General features: G+C 40.2%; 1 pseudogene; it reads left to right on the top strand.

The window, feature by feature from the left end:
• The window catches only part of LOC141247717 (uncharacterized protein CXorf38 homolog), a 34,083-nt pseudogene extending 14,503 nt beyond the window's left edge, over positions 1-19,580 (top strand).
• Positions 19,581-19,930: the final 350 nt, after the last annotated feature.

Here is a 19,930-nt window from a genome sequence, read left to right as displayed (position 1 = left end):
CATTTATTTGATGTTTTTTTCTAATTATGTTTTACTCTCAATTTCTGTGTGGGATAGTGTTTTGTAGGTTTCCAATCTTTATGATTGGTTCTTCTAAAAATCTGGCTGTTCACTATGCACATTAGTACAACTTATGCTTTCCTGATTTCTGTGTCCCCAATCTTTTTAGACACTGTATGGGAAATTGGATGTGATTCACCTGATTTTTCTACTGTTGTCATTTTACTAAAAATCATGTGTACATCTCTGATTTGTATATTCCGATATATTCCAGATATAGAATCTTAATAAAGAGATTTTATGACCATAATTTGATGGTGGAACGCATTTGCGTTCCACCTCCTGTCACTCCCCATCATTGAAGAGGGATGTGGCTATAGTGCACGTAATACTCTCTGGATGGAGCGCATCTGCGTTCCACCAGCGGCAACTTCTGGTCTGATTCCAAGGCTTTTACAGCTTTGGACTGCAATTTGTGTTCCATGCCTCGCAATGAAACCGGAAGTGACGCTACTATACTAGAAGTGAGGTGAGACGCCGGTTGAAATAGTGGCGCTCGCAGTTAGTAATTGTACGCATGATTTTTGTGGCCAGAGGACAATGCTGCACTGATGGCACACCATTATATCCCCTGATGAATCCCAGCTACTCTTTATGGGGGGAAACGCGTCAGGTTTGAGATAGGAATTCTGTAAAGGAATTCCTGAGATACATCCAATGAAGTTGGCTACAAGCTAAGAATCAATTCTGCTCAGGACAGTATTTGTTATTGCTCTATCTTTCTATTTTGAACCTTGAGTCATTTAGATCAATTATTTATTTAATAAGAGAATTAAGGATTTTGTCTAAAATTATGCACATTTCCTTATTATAAGATAGTAAGCAATATTATGTTTACATCTATTATGATTTTCTACCTGTGCTGCACTGTGTTTTAGGGTCATAAGGGACAGCCACCGATGAGCAGTGGCGCCGTACCATTTCAAATTAGGTTTCCCACCTCTCCTGACAGGCAGGGACTCCTTTAAGGAATACTAGAGATTTGCTAGTCTGCACATTATATCATGTCTCTATAGATAACTTTTTGGTTAAGATTATCTGTTCCCTTGATATAATATGTGTATATGGGTATACACCCTCTAATATTTTAGTATTACTTGAGAGTATATGTTTGTTTTAACTTTATCATTAAAGGTTATATTTTAGGGGTCTACTCTCTCTTTCGGTCTACAGATTTTCACTCTTCTTATGCAAATGGTGAAGTCTGCATCAAATCCACATCAAAATGTTTTAACGAGTGGAGATTTTGCTGCCAATTTGCCGCAATAATTCAGCTAAATCTGCAAAAGGTTTAGCTGCACCATTATTTTGTTTCAGCAGTTTACCTAAACTCTTGTTTTTTTTTTTGTCTTACAAGTTTGAGCCCAAATGTCCTGTTTGTACAGAATAACAAGAACTCATTCTGTTTCATCATAACAACAAAAATGGAGATATATACTGGGGAAACAGCGATCCGTCATTGTGGTCTACGCATTACTGGGAAGTAGCTAAGGTAATGTGTCTGCCGTCACCAAGGAGCAAATTACATACTGATAGTGTGAAGTTATATAATGGTAACATATTCTGCTTAACTCATACAACCTGCATCTAATATTGCAATGTGAACTCTATACTGTATACAATAGGTTAACAAATTTACACAATGTGATACATATATAGCGCTAACTATTAATGAAGCACTCCTCCTCTCATCAAAATTGTTATCCTCTTAATATTTTGCAATCAGCATATTATATAGCTCTGTGTACTTACAATTGCTCATTTTGCTTTTATACCCAGTTAATTCTTCTGTTTTCCATTAGGTCTATGCCATCAACCGATTGAAAACTGACTAGCTGAATCCTTTTAAGGTCTATGTAGAAACAGGAGGTCCATTTTCCCTGTATTAGTCTTAAGTCACTGCAAAAGTCCCTAGCAGAGGGGAAAAGGGAGCAGCTTGGTCAGGAGTTGAAGAGGAGAATGTTAAATGCAGGGACAAGAGACTTCCTGTTTCTACATAGAGCAGAGAAAAGAGAAGAATCAGCTGTATAGATTACAACCCCCCCCAAAAAAATTGCAACACTGTGTAAAATGTAATGAAAACAAGAATGAAATCATTTGGAAGTCTCTTACTAATAAAACAACAGCTAAAATATAAATTTTAATCTAAGTAACATGACTGAGTCTAAAAAGAGCATATTAGAGAGGCAGAGTCTCTCAGAAGCAAAGATAGTCAGAGATTTACCAATCTATGAATAACGATGTCTAAAATTTGTGGAACAATTTATTTGAATATCTCGAAAATTCAGAACGGATAGGGCACAATAAGGATTTGATAATGTACAGCACGTTCTAAATGAAATTTTGAAATCTTTTGCATAATCTGCACTGGAAATGTGTCAAGATAACTGTGGCAGTATCAGTCTACTATAGCTGCTAAATTCACATGCTGTTTCTGCAGTGATTTGTGATTGTTTTGTAGGTGTATATGCCATGCAGACAAGCAATGAATGGACCCCAGCAATGTGATGCAGCATCTCTTCTCAACTTGATAAATAATTGTGATCATTTCAAAGTATCAGACACATTGAGAGTTAAAGAGGTAACATTTACATTTATCAATGCTCATAAAATCTCGGAAAAAAACTGAATTTTTTTAAAATGTTACAACTACTAAGTGCTCTCTATTTTCATACTTTCTATTTCATTGAGAAAAAAATCGATTTGTCATCCTCATAGTGTTGTCATCCTCATAGTGTTCTGTAATCCATATGTTGTAATCTTGAATGACACCACTCGTTTTACAATTAAATGTACTGGAAAGTGGAAAAAAAATTTCAAGTGCTGTGAAATGGTGAAAAAAAATATGATAGGTTTTAAGGGAATTGAACCTGTGATCTCTTGATTGCCTAGGCAAAACACTTCAAAACTATAGTACTGCAGTGTATTGTGAAATAATATAATGTGAAATTCCCAATCTCCTATAAAGCCAAGCCATGCGGGGTAAGAAAATCACGGCCGCCATCTTGAATCTTCAGGTTAAACTGATGCAGTTACTTTCAGGTGCTAGCAATGTACTGAGAATACTTTTCCATTTTCTGATTACATATTCCCTTTAGGGCATGAATGGGTACAATTTAAGGATCTGACAATTTTTTTTCATTTTCTCTTCATCTACATATTCCATCAGCTATTACACTTTAATTTTACCAGCAATATAGCCATATGGGGGCTTTTTTTAAAAACACAAGTTGTACTATTTAATTTTGGCATACATATAACTTAGTTTTTAGCTTTTTGAATTTTTGGGGAGAAATGCAAAAAATAATAGCGCTTCTTCAATTTTTTTTAGTTTCTCATTTCATTTTTGGTTTTAATGCTGTCATCAAAAGGTATAAATGACATTAAATATAATCTTTGGGTCAACACAATTGAAGGGGTTGTCCACCATTTTGGACAACCTCTGCTTAATCACCTCAGGGCTTCATAATAAATAAAAACAATCTATACTCACCTCTCTTAATGGCACGTTCCAGCGATGTCAGTGCTGCTATACCTGACAAGTAACGTAACATTGTTGTGTCACGTAAGGCCTGCAGCCAATCAAAGGTCACTGCAGGAGTCACTATTAGTACATGAATACAGTGCCAAAACCATCACCAGTACAGGAATAAAGCATCAGAGCCATCATTAGTACAGGAATACAGCACCAAAACCACTATCACTGCATGAATACTGCACCAGAACCACCATCAGTACATAAATATATCACCAGAACCATTATCGCTACATGAATACAGCATCAGAACTGTCATAGACTGACATAAATATAGCAAGTGAACCATCATCTGTAAATAAATATAGCATTAGAACTCTCTAATTGATACATGAATACATCATCAGAACCACCATCAGTACATGAATACAGCACTGCACCAGAACTGTCATCAGTACATAAATATAGCAGAATAACAGCACCTTCGGTATATGAATACATAATCAAACTTAGTACAGCAATCAACTGTAATGTCTGGTCAACCCCTGCCATATGCAATTGTATTGCATGAAACTGCAACTCCTAGTATGTCCTTAACAATGCTAAGAAGATGCTGAGAGTTGTTGTAACCAGCCATCATCAGACTTCAGACCATGCAGGAACCACAGTATGGATTAGATCTAGTCAGTAGCACTGTTAAACATTTAATGATTAACTGAATTTTTTGGAAATATTTTATATGTTTTCGGCTCTTTTATTCTCAGCAGATTGGTGGGATCTGGGTCCTGATTCCCCCATCAATTGCTAAAAAGACCTCTTAAAAGTGCAGAGCCCAGGAGACAGCTGCCACATTGAAAGCCTATAAGTCCAATTCATCTATGCTTTTACGCCAGAATTCTGTCGTTAAAAGCTTCAAAAAGTTGCAATGTTCTGGCGCCACACGAGGCTGTGCTAAAATGTTGCGACTTTTGGCATTCTCACACCATTTTCTGTGGGCGCAGGCTTGCGACCCCTGCTCGTCAAATTCATGATGAGCGGCGGTGTTCGCAACTTCACACATTTCTCCAGTCCCTGGCTGGCATAAGGTTTGTGGCGAGGCGTACACAGAGGGGCATTCCAATTTTCTGACACTCCCGATTCATTAAGAGGTGTGACGCTAGCATGGTCTTAATGAATCGGGGCTCCTGAGCTATAGACATTTTTTGAGATTGAAGTTTAGCTACTCTTTGAGGTCCAATAATTGGGCTATATAAACAGGCTGCCGATCACTTAATGAACAAGCAAAACGTTCATTCTTTGGATGAAATTTTTTTTCAAGTTTGCTTAAATGCCATTTTCTCCTTAGCACATCGTCCTGTGTAAAAAGAAAATGTGCTGCTGGGAACAATGATTCTTTGCGGTCAGAATAATCATGTTAACAATAATTCTGTGCACATTAAAGTGCAAACAGCTTTTTTAAACATGCTATTAAATGACTGTTAACCATATTCAAATAGACTATGGCCGTCATATATAGGCAACAATTGGCTAGTGTAATTGCACCCTAAGATCCAGGTAGCTTATAGGTGACATCTTCTCTAATTAGAGAACTGTCCTCATCCCTTTCTTCATCTGATCCAGGCGACAGGGTATCTTTTCTCATCTATAGCTTGTCTCTGCAGACTTCGCTCTTCTCCATTATTTTGAAGCACATCCTGACACAGTGCCCTTAAAAAAAACAGTGTCATTATATTGCTCTCTATCCTCCCATGATGTGCCCTAATTAAGCCCCGTGCTGTACTCCTGGTTAAATAATTGCCCGACTGTACCTGTGCTCTCTTCACAAAAAATAAACCCCATTCTGTCATTCTTATGATACACCAGTCCAAACTGTTCTCTCTTGTAATGTATGACCACCACACTGCCGCCCCTTATGAACCATGACCACTATACTGTCTGACCTTATTAACTATAACCACCACACCATCATCCCTTATGAACTATGATGCCACATTGCCCTCCCTTATAAGCTGTGGTTGCAACAGTGTCCCCAATTCACGTTATGCTTATCTCCACACTGCCCCTTCCAGTCTGTACCTATCTTCAGTGTCCCTCCCATGCTGACACCTCTCCATATTGCACCCCCTATTCACACTGTTCCCTCACACTTTACAACCCAACACACTGCCCTTTTTAATATTGTGCCACCTCTTCACACTGTCTCCCCATGCTGCCCCTTGCATACTGTGACCTCACATTGTCTCTCCTTTTGCATATTGCCCCCCTTACTATGCCCTCACAGTCCCTCTTTCTGTTTACTGCCCTCTCCATATTTTGCCCTCACATCAGTCCTTGTGTATACTACCCCCACCCCTTATTGTGCCTGCATACTGCCTTTTACAGTTTAATTAAACACTCCCACTCCCCACGGAAAAGTCCCTTGTTGTGGAGCACTTACCATTTCCTAGCCCCTGCATCTTCACCGTCTTTGCAGCAATGTCATCAGCATGAGAAGGTGAGCTCATTGCAATGTTGCACGTGGAGCCGAGGGCTGTTTGGTACTCCTCTACCCCTGCAGTACTAAAACGCTCTCATCTTCATTTGTATTTGTCTCTAAATCCTCAGTTTCCTCCCCTGGCAAAGACACCAATTTTGCTAGTCTGGCACAAGGAAGGGGGGGGTATAAAAAAGAGAGATTTTTCTCTATCATGATAGCGTCTCCCCCCCACTACATGCTGCCCTAGACACTGAACCTCCAGTGCTTAGTGGCAAATATGGCCCTTGTCCAACACTTATAGGGTGTCTTGTACTGACCAGGTGATACCATATATTGCCCAGGTGAGGTAGCATTCTTTCCTTGCTCTATATGTGAGTTAGCGGAGTCTCCTGAAGATTTGGACTGGACAGTAGGAAAGACAATCTTGTCCATAGTAACTCTAGCTGGGGAGCAGTCTGAAGATGCTATGAAGGGTTCATGAGAGGGGACCCTGGCCCTCCTGTGGGAGCAATTTTTGACGAGTCGAGGAGACTTGTTCTCGGGGGGCCTATTTTTAGTTTATTTAGGAGAATATATGGCACAGGCTCTAGCTGCCCATGTGATGCTGTGCTGATACAAAAAGGGATTTATAGCGTTGCATAGAAAAGAAAGAAGCAGAAATCTGAGAATCAAGGTAGATGCTGAAGAGAAGCAAAGAGGAGACTGAACTACATGGCAGTAAGTATGTACAGTGGGGTAAATAAGTATTTGATCCCTTGCTGTTTTTGTAAGTTTGCCCACTGACAAAGACATGAACAGTCTATAATTTTAAGGGTAGGTTAATTTTAACATTGAGAGATAGAATATCCAAAAAAAATCAAGAAAATCACATTGTATAAATTAGATAGTTTTTTTAGCATTTTGCAGTGAGAAATAAGTAATAAGAATTCTTGCTGGCTGATAGGTGATCAAATACTTATTTCATGGAATAAAATGCAATTTAATTACTTAAAAATCATAAAATATGATTTTCTGTTTTTTTATTTTTAGATTCTCTCTCACAGGTGAAGTGTACCTACAATAAAAATTACACACCTTTCCATTCTTTGTTGATGGGAAAACTTGCAAAATCGGCAGTTTATCAAATACTTATTTTCCCCACTGTATAAGGCAGGGTCCCCAACATGCTGCTCACGAGCCACATGTGACATGTGAACTGCGGCAAACAAAAAATAGTGGTGCCCCTTGCAGAAAGCTGTACAGACACACAACATACTAGTGAAATTGGTGCTGCTGCCTGGAGGAAACCACTGGCCGACCAGTGAAAAGGAAAGTGCATAGCTTGCTTGATGAGGTCATATGAGAGGGTAAAAGTGTATGACTAAAAGAGATAAATGATTGTTTGGAAGGTGTTGGGGTTTAAGGATAGCGGAAGAGTGTAAAACCCAACATAGCTGTCTGCTGAACAATGGTTCAGCTATCTCCCTCGACTCTACTATACACAGGAGCATTCAGATGGCAGTGCGCTCCTGGGTTCTCTGAGAGCCGCTGCAAGATATCTCTGGTAGCGGGTTATCTCTTATAAAACAACAATCAGTAGTCTGAAATTGGACATGCTGGATCATCCTGTCTGCTGACATCATCTGTTGGGGGATAATCAGGAGGCCTCAGTGATTTTTATCAAATAAGGGAGTATAAGGCTGCGTGCCCACTATGCGTTTTTCAAGCGTTTTTGCCGCGGAATTTCCGCAGCGAAAATGCTTTGTAATATGTGCCCCATGGTCCCCAATGATAATCCGCATTTGCTGTGGACATGCTGCGGAAATTTCCGCTGCGGATTATCATTGTAGAAAAATACGCAGCATGTCCATTAATTTTACGGACACACAGCGTAATTGCCACCATTGACTGACTTGCATTGAACCGCATGTGCCCATGCGGATATTAAGCGATTCAATGTGCGGATGGCACCCAGGTCTGGAGACTCTCATCCAGACCCGGGTACCATAGTACCTGTAAAAAAAGAATTTAAAATAAAAAATAAACATATACTTACCTTCCGATGGCCCCCGGAAAAAACACCGGGGGCCATCGGAAGGTAAGTATAATCTTTATTTTTTACCATTTTTATTCTTTTTTTTTAACTATTACTTGGTCACACTATATATGCCGGTTGCATGGATTAATATAGTGTGACCAAGTTGTCAAGCACTTTTCCAAGTGATGCTAAAATCGCTTGGAAAAGCGCTTGATAACCCGCATGCAGAAATGCATGCAAAAACGCTTGACAAACGCTTCTACCTGGCAGGAAAAATGCATATAAAATCCGCATGTGTTTTTCCTGCCAGGGAGATGCGGAAAAAATCTGCAGCATTTCTGCATCGTGGGCACTTAGCCTAACTGTGCACTTTATTTACTTCATCTTTAACGTCTTTTTTATATTAATGTTATCAGTTACTTTTTACTTTGTAGTTATATATATGGGGTGACTTTAATAATGACATAATAAAGATATTCATTTTAAAGCTTAGGATTTCTGACACTAATTTACATTATTTGCTACTTAATGCATTATGTACATCGTCTGTGAGCCTGCTAAAAAAATTTAACTTTTTTTTCCATTTTTTTACTTAGTCCCTCTATGGGACTTTAACTTTTATTACTCTGGTCACCGATATAATGCATTGCAATACACCAGCATTGCAATGCATTATACCTGTCAGTGCTACACTCACAGAACACTTTTTAGACCATGCTGCTGGTATGGTTAACAGGCCACCGTAGCGGGCAGACCTGGAGGTCGTCATGTGACCTCCGGTTGTCATGACTACCATGATCACGTTGTGGTTGTACAGTTGTCACAACTACCATGATAACGTCATGGAGGTGCCGATCGGGCGGAAGAGGGAGCCCCGATAAATGCTGCGATCGCTATTTTTTGCTGCATTTACGGGTTTAAATGGCCGAGGGCGGTGCCATGATTGCAATGACGTAAGTTTACTTCATTTTGCAGTAACCCCTTCCCGACCATGATGTAAACTTACGTCAAATGTTGTGAACGGGTTACGGGAGCTGTATAAGAAGTCAATATAGATATTCCTCTCTTTTAGAGGCAGTAAAAGCTCTTTAAGGCCTCATTTAGATGTCTTTGAATCATGTACGTGTTGTGTCCATGATTTTCACAGATAGAACACATGCCTATTAAAATCTATGGTACTATTCATACTATTCATATGTCCGTGTTTTTCTGCAGTCTCTGTGTCCATTAAAAAATCACAGAGATATGTCTATTTTTGATCATATTCACAGATCAAAATTACTAATACCAGTCTAGGGGTCCATGAAAGTCATGGCCAGCACATGCATGGCATCCATGTGCAATCCGTATGTTGTCCATGAGTAACATCGGAATGGATGGATAGGAGAAACTTTGTAATTTATTTACTTCGCCATATGTGAAAAACACTGATGAAACACGGACTCTCAGACCAAACACTGATGGAATTCAGATCCAAAACACTGATGAAACTCAAGCCATTTTTTTACATAAGTCACGGACGACTGAATTATTGCTAACATGGCTTACAATGGAGCTTACCACCATTTTTATACATTAACACAATTAGAAACTTGTCTTCCTCAACAATTGATCAAATAATTGAAATGTGTGGTTGTTTATGTATCTTGATGAATGGAAATGGCTCACTGGAGGAGCTGAATTATTCCTGTCACTGAATGATGGGTGAATAAAGTCCATATATTTTGGGAACCACAGAGTGCTGCTTCATTCTTTTTTTTTGTATATGGCAGCACACAGCTTCTCTGTAGTTTGGTGTTACTTGCTGAAGTGCTACACAATGGATTTCACAATTCACTCACATTTTAATTACTTCCAATTTAAGAACACTGAAAAACACTTTTTTGGATAATTTTGTATTTATTATTTCTCCTTGGAGGTAATAAAGTGCCGAAATGAGTTGATGCACTCTTTTGATATGAAGGTCTCATCTTCGTGGTTGAAAGCTTTTGGAGAAAAGATGCATGATCTAATTACCGATTTTTCACATGTGCCTGGCCTTGTAAGAGAAGGCCAAAAAATGAAGGAGGTAATAGTCTGCTATGTAATTTATATTTTCTTGCTATTTCATAAAGTGCCCTATAAAATACTTTTATAAAATATCACCTGGATATACCATAAATGAAAGATTGATGTATCTGATCCAAAAAAAGGGGATGTCAATACGCGATTTGTGAAATGCATGCATGGCCACTGTCCATATGGAACAAACATGTTACTCCCATTGTCCCACAATCCGTAACTACAAAACACTTCTTTATATGCAATCATTTTTGTGGCCTGCACCCTAATTTTATTAAACACTACACAATGTTAAACATACATCAAATAGCTACATTTCACTGCTTGGCTGGCAGGGCTATGTCTGCTAATGACACCCATATACTAGCTACCCCACACTTGCAACTGGTTGATTCATTGGTCATAGTAGGATGTACCGTATTTTTCGGACTATAAGATGCACCGGACCATAAGACGCACCTAGGTTTTAGAGGAGGAAAATAAAAAAATAAAAATTTAAGCAAAAAATGTGGTCATGATGCACTTTTAAGGGGGAGGGGGTCTTCTGCTGACACTGGTATAGGGGTAATGTTCCCCAATTCTGACAATATCCCCCATCCTGGTATATATGCCGCCCCCCTTCCTTTTATGCGTGGTCCCCATCCCCATCCTGGTATGCCTGGCATCCCTCCATCCTGGTATGCATGGCACCCCTCATCCTTATCCTGGTATGCATGGCACCCCTCATACCTATCCTGATATGCATGGCACCCCTCACCCCTGTCCTAGTATGCATGGTACCCCTCATCCCTGTCCTGGTATGCATGGCACCCCTAATCCCTATACTGCTATGCATGGCACCCCTCATCCCTGTCCTGGTATGCATGGCACCCCTCATCCCTGTCCTGGTATGCATGGCACCCCTCATCCCTGTCCTGGTATGCATGGCACCCCTAATCCCTGTCGTGGTATGCATGGCACCCCTAATACCGGTCCTGGTATGCATGGCACCCCTAATCCCTGTCCTGGTATGCATGGCACCCCTCATCCCTGTCCTGGTATGCATGGCGCCCCTCATCCCTGTCCTGGTATGCATGGCACCCCTAATCCCTGTCCTGGTATGCATGGCACCCCTAATCCCTGTCCTGGTATGCATGGCACCCCTAATCCCTGTCCTGGTATGCATGATCCCCCTAATCCCCATCATGCTGCACATTAAAAAAAAATAAACACTCCTACTCACCTCTCTTCTCTCCTCCAGCGCTGCATCCTGTCTGCCTGCACTGATCTCTCCATGTGAGCCACGCATGACGTCACTGCCATGCGCAGCTCACAAGGAGAGATCAGCTGCCGGAAGTCACTGCTCCCCACCCCGGGACTGTGTGCGCGGGGAGCAGTGACTTCACTCTCCTTCATAGCCGGCACACAGAGGAGCCGCGCTGCGGCTGCTGCTGCTGCCGGCTATCTCTTGCGACCGCTCATTAAAGGGCATGAATATTCACCCCCTCCCCACGCGTGGGCTTGGGAAGCAGTGAATATTCATTTTCTTTAGCAGCGGGGACAGTGTAGGCTGCAGCGGGCGGCTGCTGCCTCCCGTGCCTCGCTCCTCCTCCGATACCGCTCCCCCCACACCACACATAAATATACACCCCCCCCTCCAACATTCGGACTATAAGACACACCCCCCATTTTCCTCCAAAATTTTGGAGGAAAAAAGTGCGTCTTATAGTCCGAAAAATACGGTAACTTAGGACCGACAATTGTGTCCTCCTCACTGACTGGTGCCCTGCTGCAACAAAAGTTTCCTAACTGCACTAACTTTAGTCCCATAAATGCATCCTGGCCTTAGGTGAAGTGCAGTGATTTCTACCACTAAAAAGTAGTGTTCCCTGATATTACCCTACTTTTCCACCATCACCAAGCCATAAAGTTTTCACTAGTCAGCTGGAAGAATTTCATGTTTGTCAAATTGTTTCCATCTGTATAGATGTGAGAGTACTTCTCTCAGCTGCCTCCTTCACCAAGCAATGCACTAACTCAGGCCTCACCTTCCAAAACTTAGCACTTTAGTTGTCCACTGCCAACTTCAGAACAAGGCTGTAGGGATGCCCTTTGGCTTTCCTGCTGCCCAGTGCTCATAAGAGTTGTCCAAAATGCATTATTATACCAATATTCCTTCTCTATATCCTTCCCATGCCAGCACATGCCTCTTAATGAATTTGGTGCATCTTACTCCAGTACACCCCTCATCAAGATGGCCATGAAAAACGCCAGTCTTGATGAATCCCAGCCAAATTTGAATTATTTTTGTCTCTCAGTCTAATGCAAAGTATATCTGCTTCAACTTTATCATCAATACATTTTCAACACAATTTAACTAGCTCACCATATGGTATATTATCAATGGTACATCTCAGGTGACAAAACAAAGAGTATAAAATGGAATTGCCAGGAGTATTGTTTTCTAGGAACCCCTTAACCCATCTAGTATAGTTTTATACTTCCCTTCCCCTGACTCTTTAAGACATGTGGAAATTAGTCATTGACAGCAATCAAACCTATATATCACCATCTCCTAATGCTTAAACCTTTCAACTACAATCATTGTCTGACCAAACCGATGGTACTAGCGAGATCTTATATCATAGTACTACTTTAAACTATATCTTTTTTTCTCTCCAACAGCAGTCCGTTTGGTCAGACGAAGGTTTAGGATTGTGGACTAAAACGTCAAGCATATATCTAATTTTGGATTGCATAAGAATAAAAGCTTGCATATACTTTCCATATTATAATCAGGGCTGCGGAGTCAGTAAGCAAAACCACCGACTCCGACTCCTCAATTTCCCTGACTACCAACTCCGACTCCAACTCCACAGCACTGCCTCACTACTGAGCATGTACATAAAGTGCAGCACAGATTTATCTGAACTAAAAGCCTAAATCCTTAGATCAGGAATACAACAGACATTTATAGGACATTTCATAACTTTCACAAATTCTTATGAAAACATTTACAGCTCATACTGCTTTGAATTACAGAATCCAATTTATTATATATTTTCGGAGTTGGTTCATTTTATACCGACTCCGACTCCAAAATGGACACGGACTCCACGACTCAGATTCCACAGCCCTGATTATAATACAGAGTTCTTTACCCTTAATCTATATTCCAAGTAGAACCCTACTCAGGCACCTGTGAAAAAACGGGAGTGCCGTATAACCAACACAATTGAACTTTTCAACTAGTTAGCCAGTGGTCTCTTTGTGATGATCTTTCACTAATCCTGGTGCTGGTGTTGCTTTGGCTTATGGGCCCATATTTTGGCTGCAAGGGTTCCAGGTAAAACAAAAACTACAGCTGATTCTCCCTCCCTTGACTACCGGTTATGTGTCCCTTTTACTTTAGAGCCAAAAATCCATCCCCTTATTTTTCTGCTAAATAGAGCCTTTTTGTTCCTTAAACAAAATCCCTCCATCCTCTAAACTTCCCTTTTACTAACTCTCTGGACCATCTTATTTCTTTTTTCAATATTTTATCCAAAGTCAATTTACAGTTAAGAATACATCTTTGGGTTGATTGTGGTCTGAAGTGAAAAACAAAACAAAGAAAGATATTCACATGTTAGACCTCCATCTTCCGCACTACTGTCATTCTCCTTCCTTCCTCTTCCAACAAGAGACGTTGCGTAAATGTTGCAGCCAGTCAGTGAGACAGTGTATCTCTCTTTTCCGGGTCTCTGATGGTACATAACTGCATCAATGGTTACTTGACATTCCGCACGGGAAGAAGGAACGAGGAGTCCAATAGAAGACGGGAGCAGTGGTGTGGAGAAATGTCATTGAATATATTTTTTTATTTTAAGACCACTATTTGCACATTTTTAACATTAGAAAAAGACTAGTCTAGTGGATAAATTATTTAATTGCACTTAACCCCCTTTCTAACATTATTCACAGTGATGTATTGCTGCTCTTCTGGAGTCCCCTCCTCAACCATCACTATAGTCAACATGAAATAAGGAAACTGCCAAATGATTTCATTGTATTGTTTGACAGAATACACAGTCTAAGCAAACAGCCTTCCATTTCAATGGCAATGGGCTTAATGTTGTGCCACACTTTCAATACTTGTAATTGACTCATGACACATTAAAGTTAGTTTTTCATACAAATAGATCATAGACTTTGGTAAATCAGGTCCTGTTTGAAGATATTTAATTGTTATATGCTTTCTACTATTTTAGGGAGCTCAAAAAAAAACAAAAAAAAAACAGAGTCCTAAGTCAACAAAGATATCACTGTTTGAGTGTAAAAGAGAAAATTACTTTACAAGTATGGGAAAAATGGCCCCAACAGTAACAGTATAGTATATGTATGATCACTTCAGCTTTTACAAACATTTCAGGTTCTCTTGTCGGACTGGACTGTTGATGAACCTGTGATAGAAGTTGTACAATCAAAGATCATAACTCCTCAAGGGCCTTCAAGGACTAAAGATGACAATTTTTCCCAATCTACAGTTGAGAGACTAATACAGCAGTTGATTCAAGAACTGTATCTAGTGATAGAGGAAAAACGTCCATTGACTAAAAAGGTGAGTAAGATACAAAATAGACAAGACTGCATTAAAACTTACAGTATAGAAGGAAGTGACTGATACAGAAATATATATTCTCCTGCAGGAAAAGGTCAGCAAAAATAAGAACTTCTTATGCCACAGTGTTTCGACAGGGAGACATAAAAAATCTTGAAAGATTGGAGGAGACTCCTTTTCCATTTAATGAAGAAGGTTAGTTTCTACTAATCAGACCAGGATCATTGGAAGAAAAAAATATCAGTTTCTTAAAAATGAATGCACAGTTAAGTCCAGAAAAATTTAGAGACAGTGACAGAATATTTGTGATTTGGGCTCTGCACGCCACTATTTTGGATTTAAAATGAAACAACTGAGGCTCAATTGAAGTGTAGCCTTTCATGTTAATTAAAGGGGTTGAACAAAAATATCCTGTGAGACATTTAGGAACTGCAACCATTTATTTACAAAGCCACCCCATTTCAGGGCCTCAAAAGTCTTTGGACAAATTAACTGTACCATAAATAAAATGTTCATATGTAATACTTACATAGAATCCTTTGCAGGCAATGACTGCCTGAATTCTGGAAGCCATGGACGTCACCAAGTGCTGGGTTTCCTCCTTTGTGCTGCTTTGCTGCAGCTGACTTCAGTTGTTGCTTGTTTGTGCCTTATCTTCTGTCTTAAGCATGTGAAATGCATGCATGGTGGGGTTGAGATCTGGTGATTGACTTGGCCATTGTAAAAAGTCCACTTATTTGCCTTAAAAAGTTCCTGGCTTGCTTTTTCAGCATGATTTGGGTCATTGTCCATCTTTACTGTGAATCGCTGTCCAATCAACTTTGCTGCATTTGGTGGTATCGGAGCAGAAAGTATCGCCCTGTACACTTCAGAATTGCTTCAGTCACATCATCACTAAACACTAGCCACCCACTGCCAATTGGAAGCCATGCATGCCCATGCCATCACACTGCCTCCACCATGTTGTACAGAGGATGTGGTGTGCTTTGAATTATGAGCAGTTCCAAGCCTCCTCAATACTTTTTTCTTCCCATCATTCTGGTACAGGTTGATTTTAGTTTCATCTGTCCAAAGAATACTTTTCCAGAACTAGGCTGCCTTCTTTAAATGTTTTTTTGGCAAAGTCTATCCTGACCTTTCTAAGTTTAAGGCTGATTAATTGTTTGCACCTTGTGGTGAACCCTCTGTATTTACTCTCATGAAGTCTTCTTTTTATGGTAGACTTACAGTAGATACTGAAACACCTACTTCCTGGAGAGTGTTCTTCACTTGGGTGGATGTTGTGAAGGGGTTTTTCTTCACCATGGAAAGGATTCTGTGATCATCCACCGCTGTTGTCTTCCGTGGACATACAAGTCTTTTTGACTGCTAACATTTATGCTATCTATCTGATAGATTTCCTTTTTTTTCAGCCTAATGATGGTCTGTTTCACTTCCATTGAGAACTCTTTTGACCACATATTGTGGGTTCACAGCAACAACTTCCAAATGCAAATGCCCCACCTGGAATCAGCTCCAGACCTTTTACCTGCTTAATGGATGATAGATTAACAAGGGAATAGCCCATGCAGCCCATTAAAGAACTTTTAAGACAATTGTCCAATATATGTCACCCTTTAAGAATAATAGAGAAAAAAAATATGCATCCAAAAACATGGTCATCCACATTTTTTTATGTACATCCAAAACAATATGATGTAAACCTAACAAAAAGTAGTCAAAAGAACATTTTGCCAGAAAATGGGTACACCTTGATATACGTCTAAATACAGTTTTCAGCAACTCAGGTGTATACGTCCAGCGGAATGCAGTCTATAAAGGTGAACCTTGCCCTATTATTGAAATATTCAGTAACAGTCAAGCTATTACTTTAACTTCCAGGATTGAAGAAATCTAAGCACTTGAACCTCTAAGATGCTGTGGTCAAAAGCAGCTGTTGCACCTAAGTGGTTTACAGTAGGGCTACCCTATTTAAGCCCATTTGAACCCATATGAACTAATTGTTCAGTGCCATTGGATTGACAAGGCAGTCGGGAGTCTAACATTGGCCTATAGGTCTGCTATGGATGTGAACCTCCTCCTGCAACTTTGAGAACCCCAGGTGCATGCCTATTGGCTTGTTGTATGCTGACTGTAGGAAGGACAGGGAGGGGGTCTAAAATATACTGTATACTGATAAATCCCTCTGTAGGTTGTATTACTAGATTAGAAAAATATCACACAAAAACAGCCATATTTACTTATAACTGGTCACAATCCTAATGCACTACAGGATGCAATAGAGCAACATGATAATGGTGGAGGTAGCATAAGTGCAAAATACTGATGATCAACTGCTCACACAATGGGGAAAGGGAGGCAGTTGCTTGGTATTACACATGTACAAGTCTTGTAAAGGGCGCTAGTCACATAGATACATGTAGTGCACCATGCCATCTTACAGCCTATCGGTCACGTCCATACTATTAGATCAGGTGCGTTGCCGTGCACTATGTACAATCACCCCACAAGGACAGACAACCCAATTCCCCACACACATACTACAAGGTCTGGCTGAAACCTCCAAAGATGAAAAAAAAAGCATGAGGTCAAACTGATATTTTGGCCAAAATACTTAGAGGGGTTGTCCTGTCCAAAATGATAAGTCACTCTCTGTGACTGCAGACTTATGAAACCCTTCGGCGCACGCACTGTGTGAGCACGACTAGTGGGCGCAGCCTCGCTCCATACACTTGTATTGAGCGAGACTGCGCCCACTGGACGTCTGCATCACTAGACGAGGTGCAGCCTCCTCAACACAAGTGTATGGAGCGAGGCTGCACCCACTAGTAGGGCTCTGGCTGGGAGTATGCATAACACATACATACCCGCCAGTCCCGGCTTATAAACCCGCGAATCCTCACAGTGCGTGTGCTTGGGGGATTCATAAATCTGCAGTCACACAGAGTGACTGCAGAGTTATCATTTTGGACCAGACAACCCCTGTAAGCTCACAACCCAAATCAAGTGTCCTCATTGTCTTGCGAGTTTCTACACTAAAATTAAAAACAAATCATAGCAAAAGGACCTAAATCCAAAAACAGCCATTTATTTTGTTTCTGTGATGTTTTTCTGGATTTATGTACTTTTGCTGTGATTTGCTTTTAATTTCAGTAACAGACTAGCCATGATGCATTATTTATTATGCTTTGGTTATATAGTGCCATCATATTCCGCAGCACTTTACAGAGATTACCATCACCTCACTGTCCCCATTGGGGCTCACAATCTAGATTCCCTATCAGTCTTTGGAGTGTGGGAGGAAACCGGAGTCTCCGGAGGAAACCCACGCAAACAGAGGGAGAACATACAAACTCCTTGCAGATGTTGTCCCTAGTGGAATTTGAATCCAGGACCCCAGCGCTGCAAAGCAACAGTGCTAATCACTACATGTTTTTGTGCTAATGGCTCATCCTATTTATCAAGTATTTTGAAGTGGTGCATAAAATTTACAATATAGCCACAGACAGCTTCACAAGGGATAGGTGGTGATTTAGCCATAGTATGCCAATTTCTCCATAAACTGGCAGTGACTTACATAATGGGCTTACTAAGCAGAGGACTCCCTTCTATGACTTCCATTTGCCATACTAGAGTATATGAACAGGTGCAGTCAGGATGACCCTATTTAAAAGAAACATATCACCAGGTTTTCCCAATATAAAGTACGGCCAGCATCTTTCAGGCCTCTCTTACAGCATTCTAGTATGCTGTATGTTTGTCTCCAATCCCCTCTGCAAAGCACAAAAAGACAGCGTGGTCCGGTTTGATGGGCATCTCTTGATCTGGCGCCTCTTCTCTTCCTACAATCGTGATCCTCCTTCCCTGTTTCGTGTGGATTACGCATCCTCCGTCATCCACACAGTGTCTCCCAATCATGCTTCTGCGCAGGCAAACTTCTCTGCCCTACCAAGGGCAAAGCAGTGTTGTATGCATGCTCCGGGAAATGCCAAAGTGCGCCGATGACCCGGAGTTAAAACCTGTGCATGCGCACTACAGTTCTTTGCTCTGCCTTCAGCACGGCAAAGAGAAGTGCGCCTGCACAGGAGCACAATTGGGGGAAACCTGGGGTGTCATCCACACTAAACAGGGAAGGAGGACGGCGATCGTAAAAGAAGAGGCACCAGATCAAGACCAGAGACATCCACTTTGTGCCTAGCAGAGGTGATTGGGAACATAAATACAGCTTACTAGAATGCTGTAAAAGAGGCCTGACAGGTGCTGGCCGTACTTTATATTGGGAAAATCTGGTGACAGGTTCCCTTTAAATGTACAAATCATTTCATCAGTTGCAGCTTGAACTGCGCAAAAGCAGTTTATTAGGTAGAAAGCATAAAAGGCCTTTTCGGTCATCGGCTGGAGTTGTATGTAATATAGCTGGCCTCCTTCAGTATAGTATAGTATGCTTAGTGGCATTAACTCTTCCACTTCCTTAGACCACTCGAGAATTTTTAATGAGCACAAAATATTTTTTCCTTATTTTTTCTTGGGTAAATATGGGGTTTGCCCTATATGGATGTAAATCTTATAGGTGAAAAATATGGTAAGTATGATAATTGGGGAAAAATTAACACATTGGGTCTCATCTATAAAATATTTTAACCAAGAAGACAATTACCCTCATCTTCAAACATGCTTTAAATAAAAGAAAGCTGTAATCTGATTAGACTATATTGATAGTTTATTTTTAGGATAGTTTTCATGCTTATATAATGAAGGTTTGACCTTCTGTATTGTAATCTGCAGATTGTTAAAATAAATCAAAAAATGATAACAATACAAAAAACACTGAAAATTTGACCAGTCTTTAACATATTTTTTCTTTTTTTTAGGTTGGATTGACATGCAGCATTTTGCACCTTTTTTGGCATGATGTTGTTGGTATTTTTACTGAAATTTCTATAGGACAAATCCACTAGGCCAAGTGTTACTTTAAAGTCCCCTGAATTATTGCACAGTCTACACACAGACGTTTTCATTGTTACAAAATAAAAAAAGGCATAAAAAAACTTGAAAAAAAGACTTTAAAGTCATGGTTTTTAATACAAATGTGTATATTTTTACTAATTAAAACCAGATGTGTATAAATATTTGTGTTTTTTTTTCTAATTGGATTGTAGATTTTTGTATTCTATTTTTCTATACATGATTATGAGGACATCAGTTCTGCCTGAGCTGCAATTAACAGCATTGAGAGATATGTTTTACAGTAGCCAAATGGAC

The sequence above is a fragment of the Phyllobates terribilis genome, unplaced genomic scaffold (genome assembly GCF_046119375.1).
Source record: "Phyllobates terribilis strain yellow unplaced genomic scaffold, ASM4611937v1 Scaffold_2__4_contigs__length_985480577, whole genome shotgun sequence".
In the NCBI taxonomy this organism is placed as follows: Eukaryota; Metazoa; Chordata; class Amphibia; order Anura; family Dendrobatidae; genus Phyllobates; species Phyllobates terribilis.
This window is presented reverse-complemented; position numbering and strand designations above follow the sequence as displayed.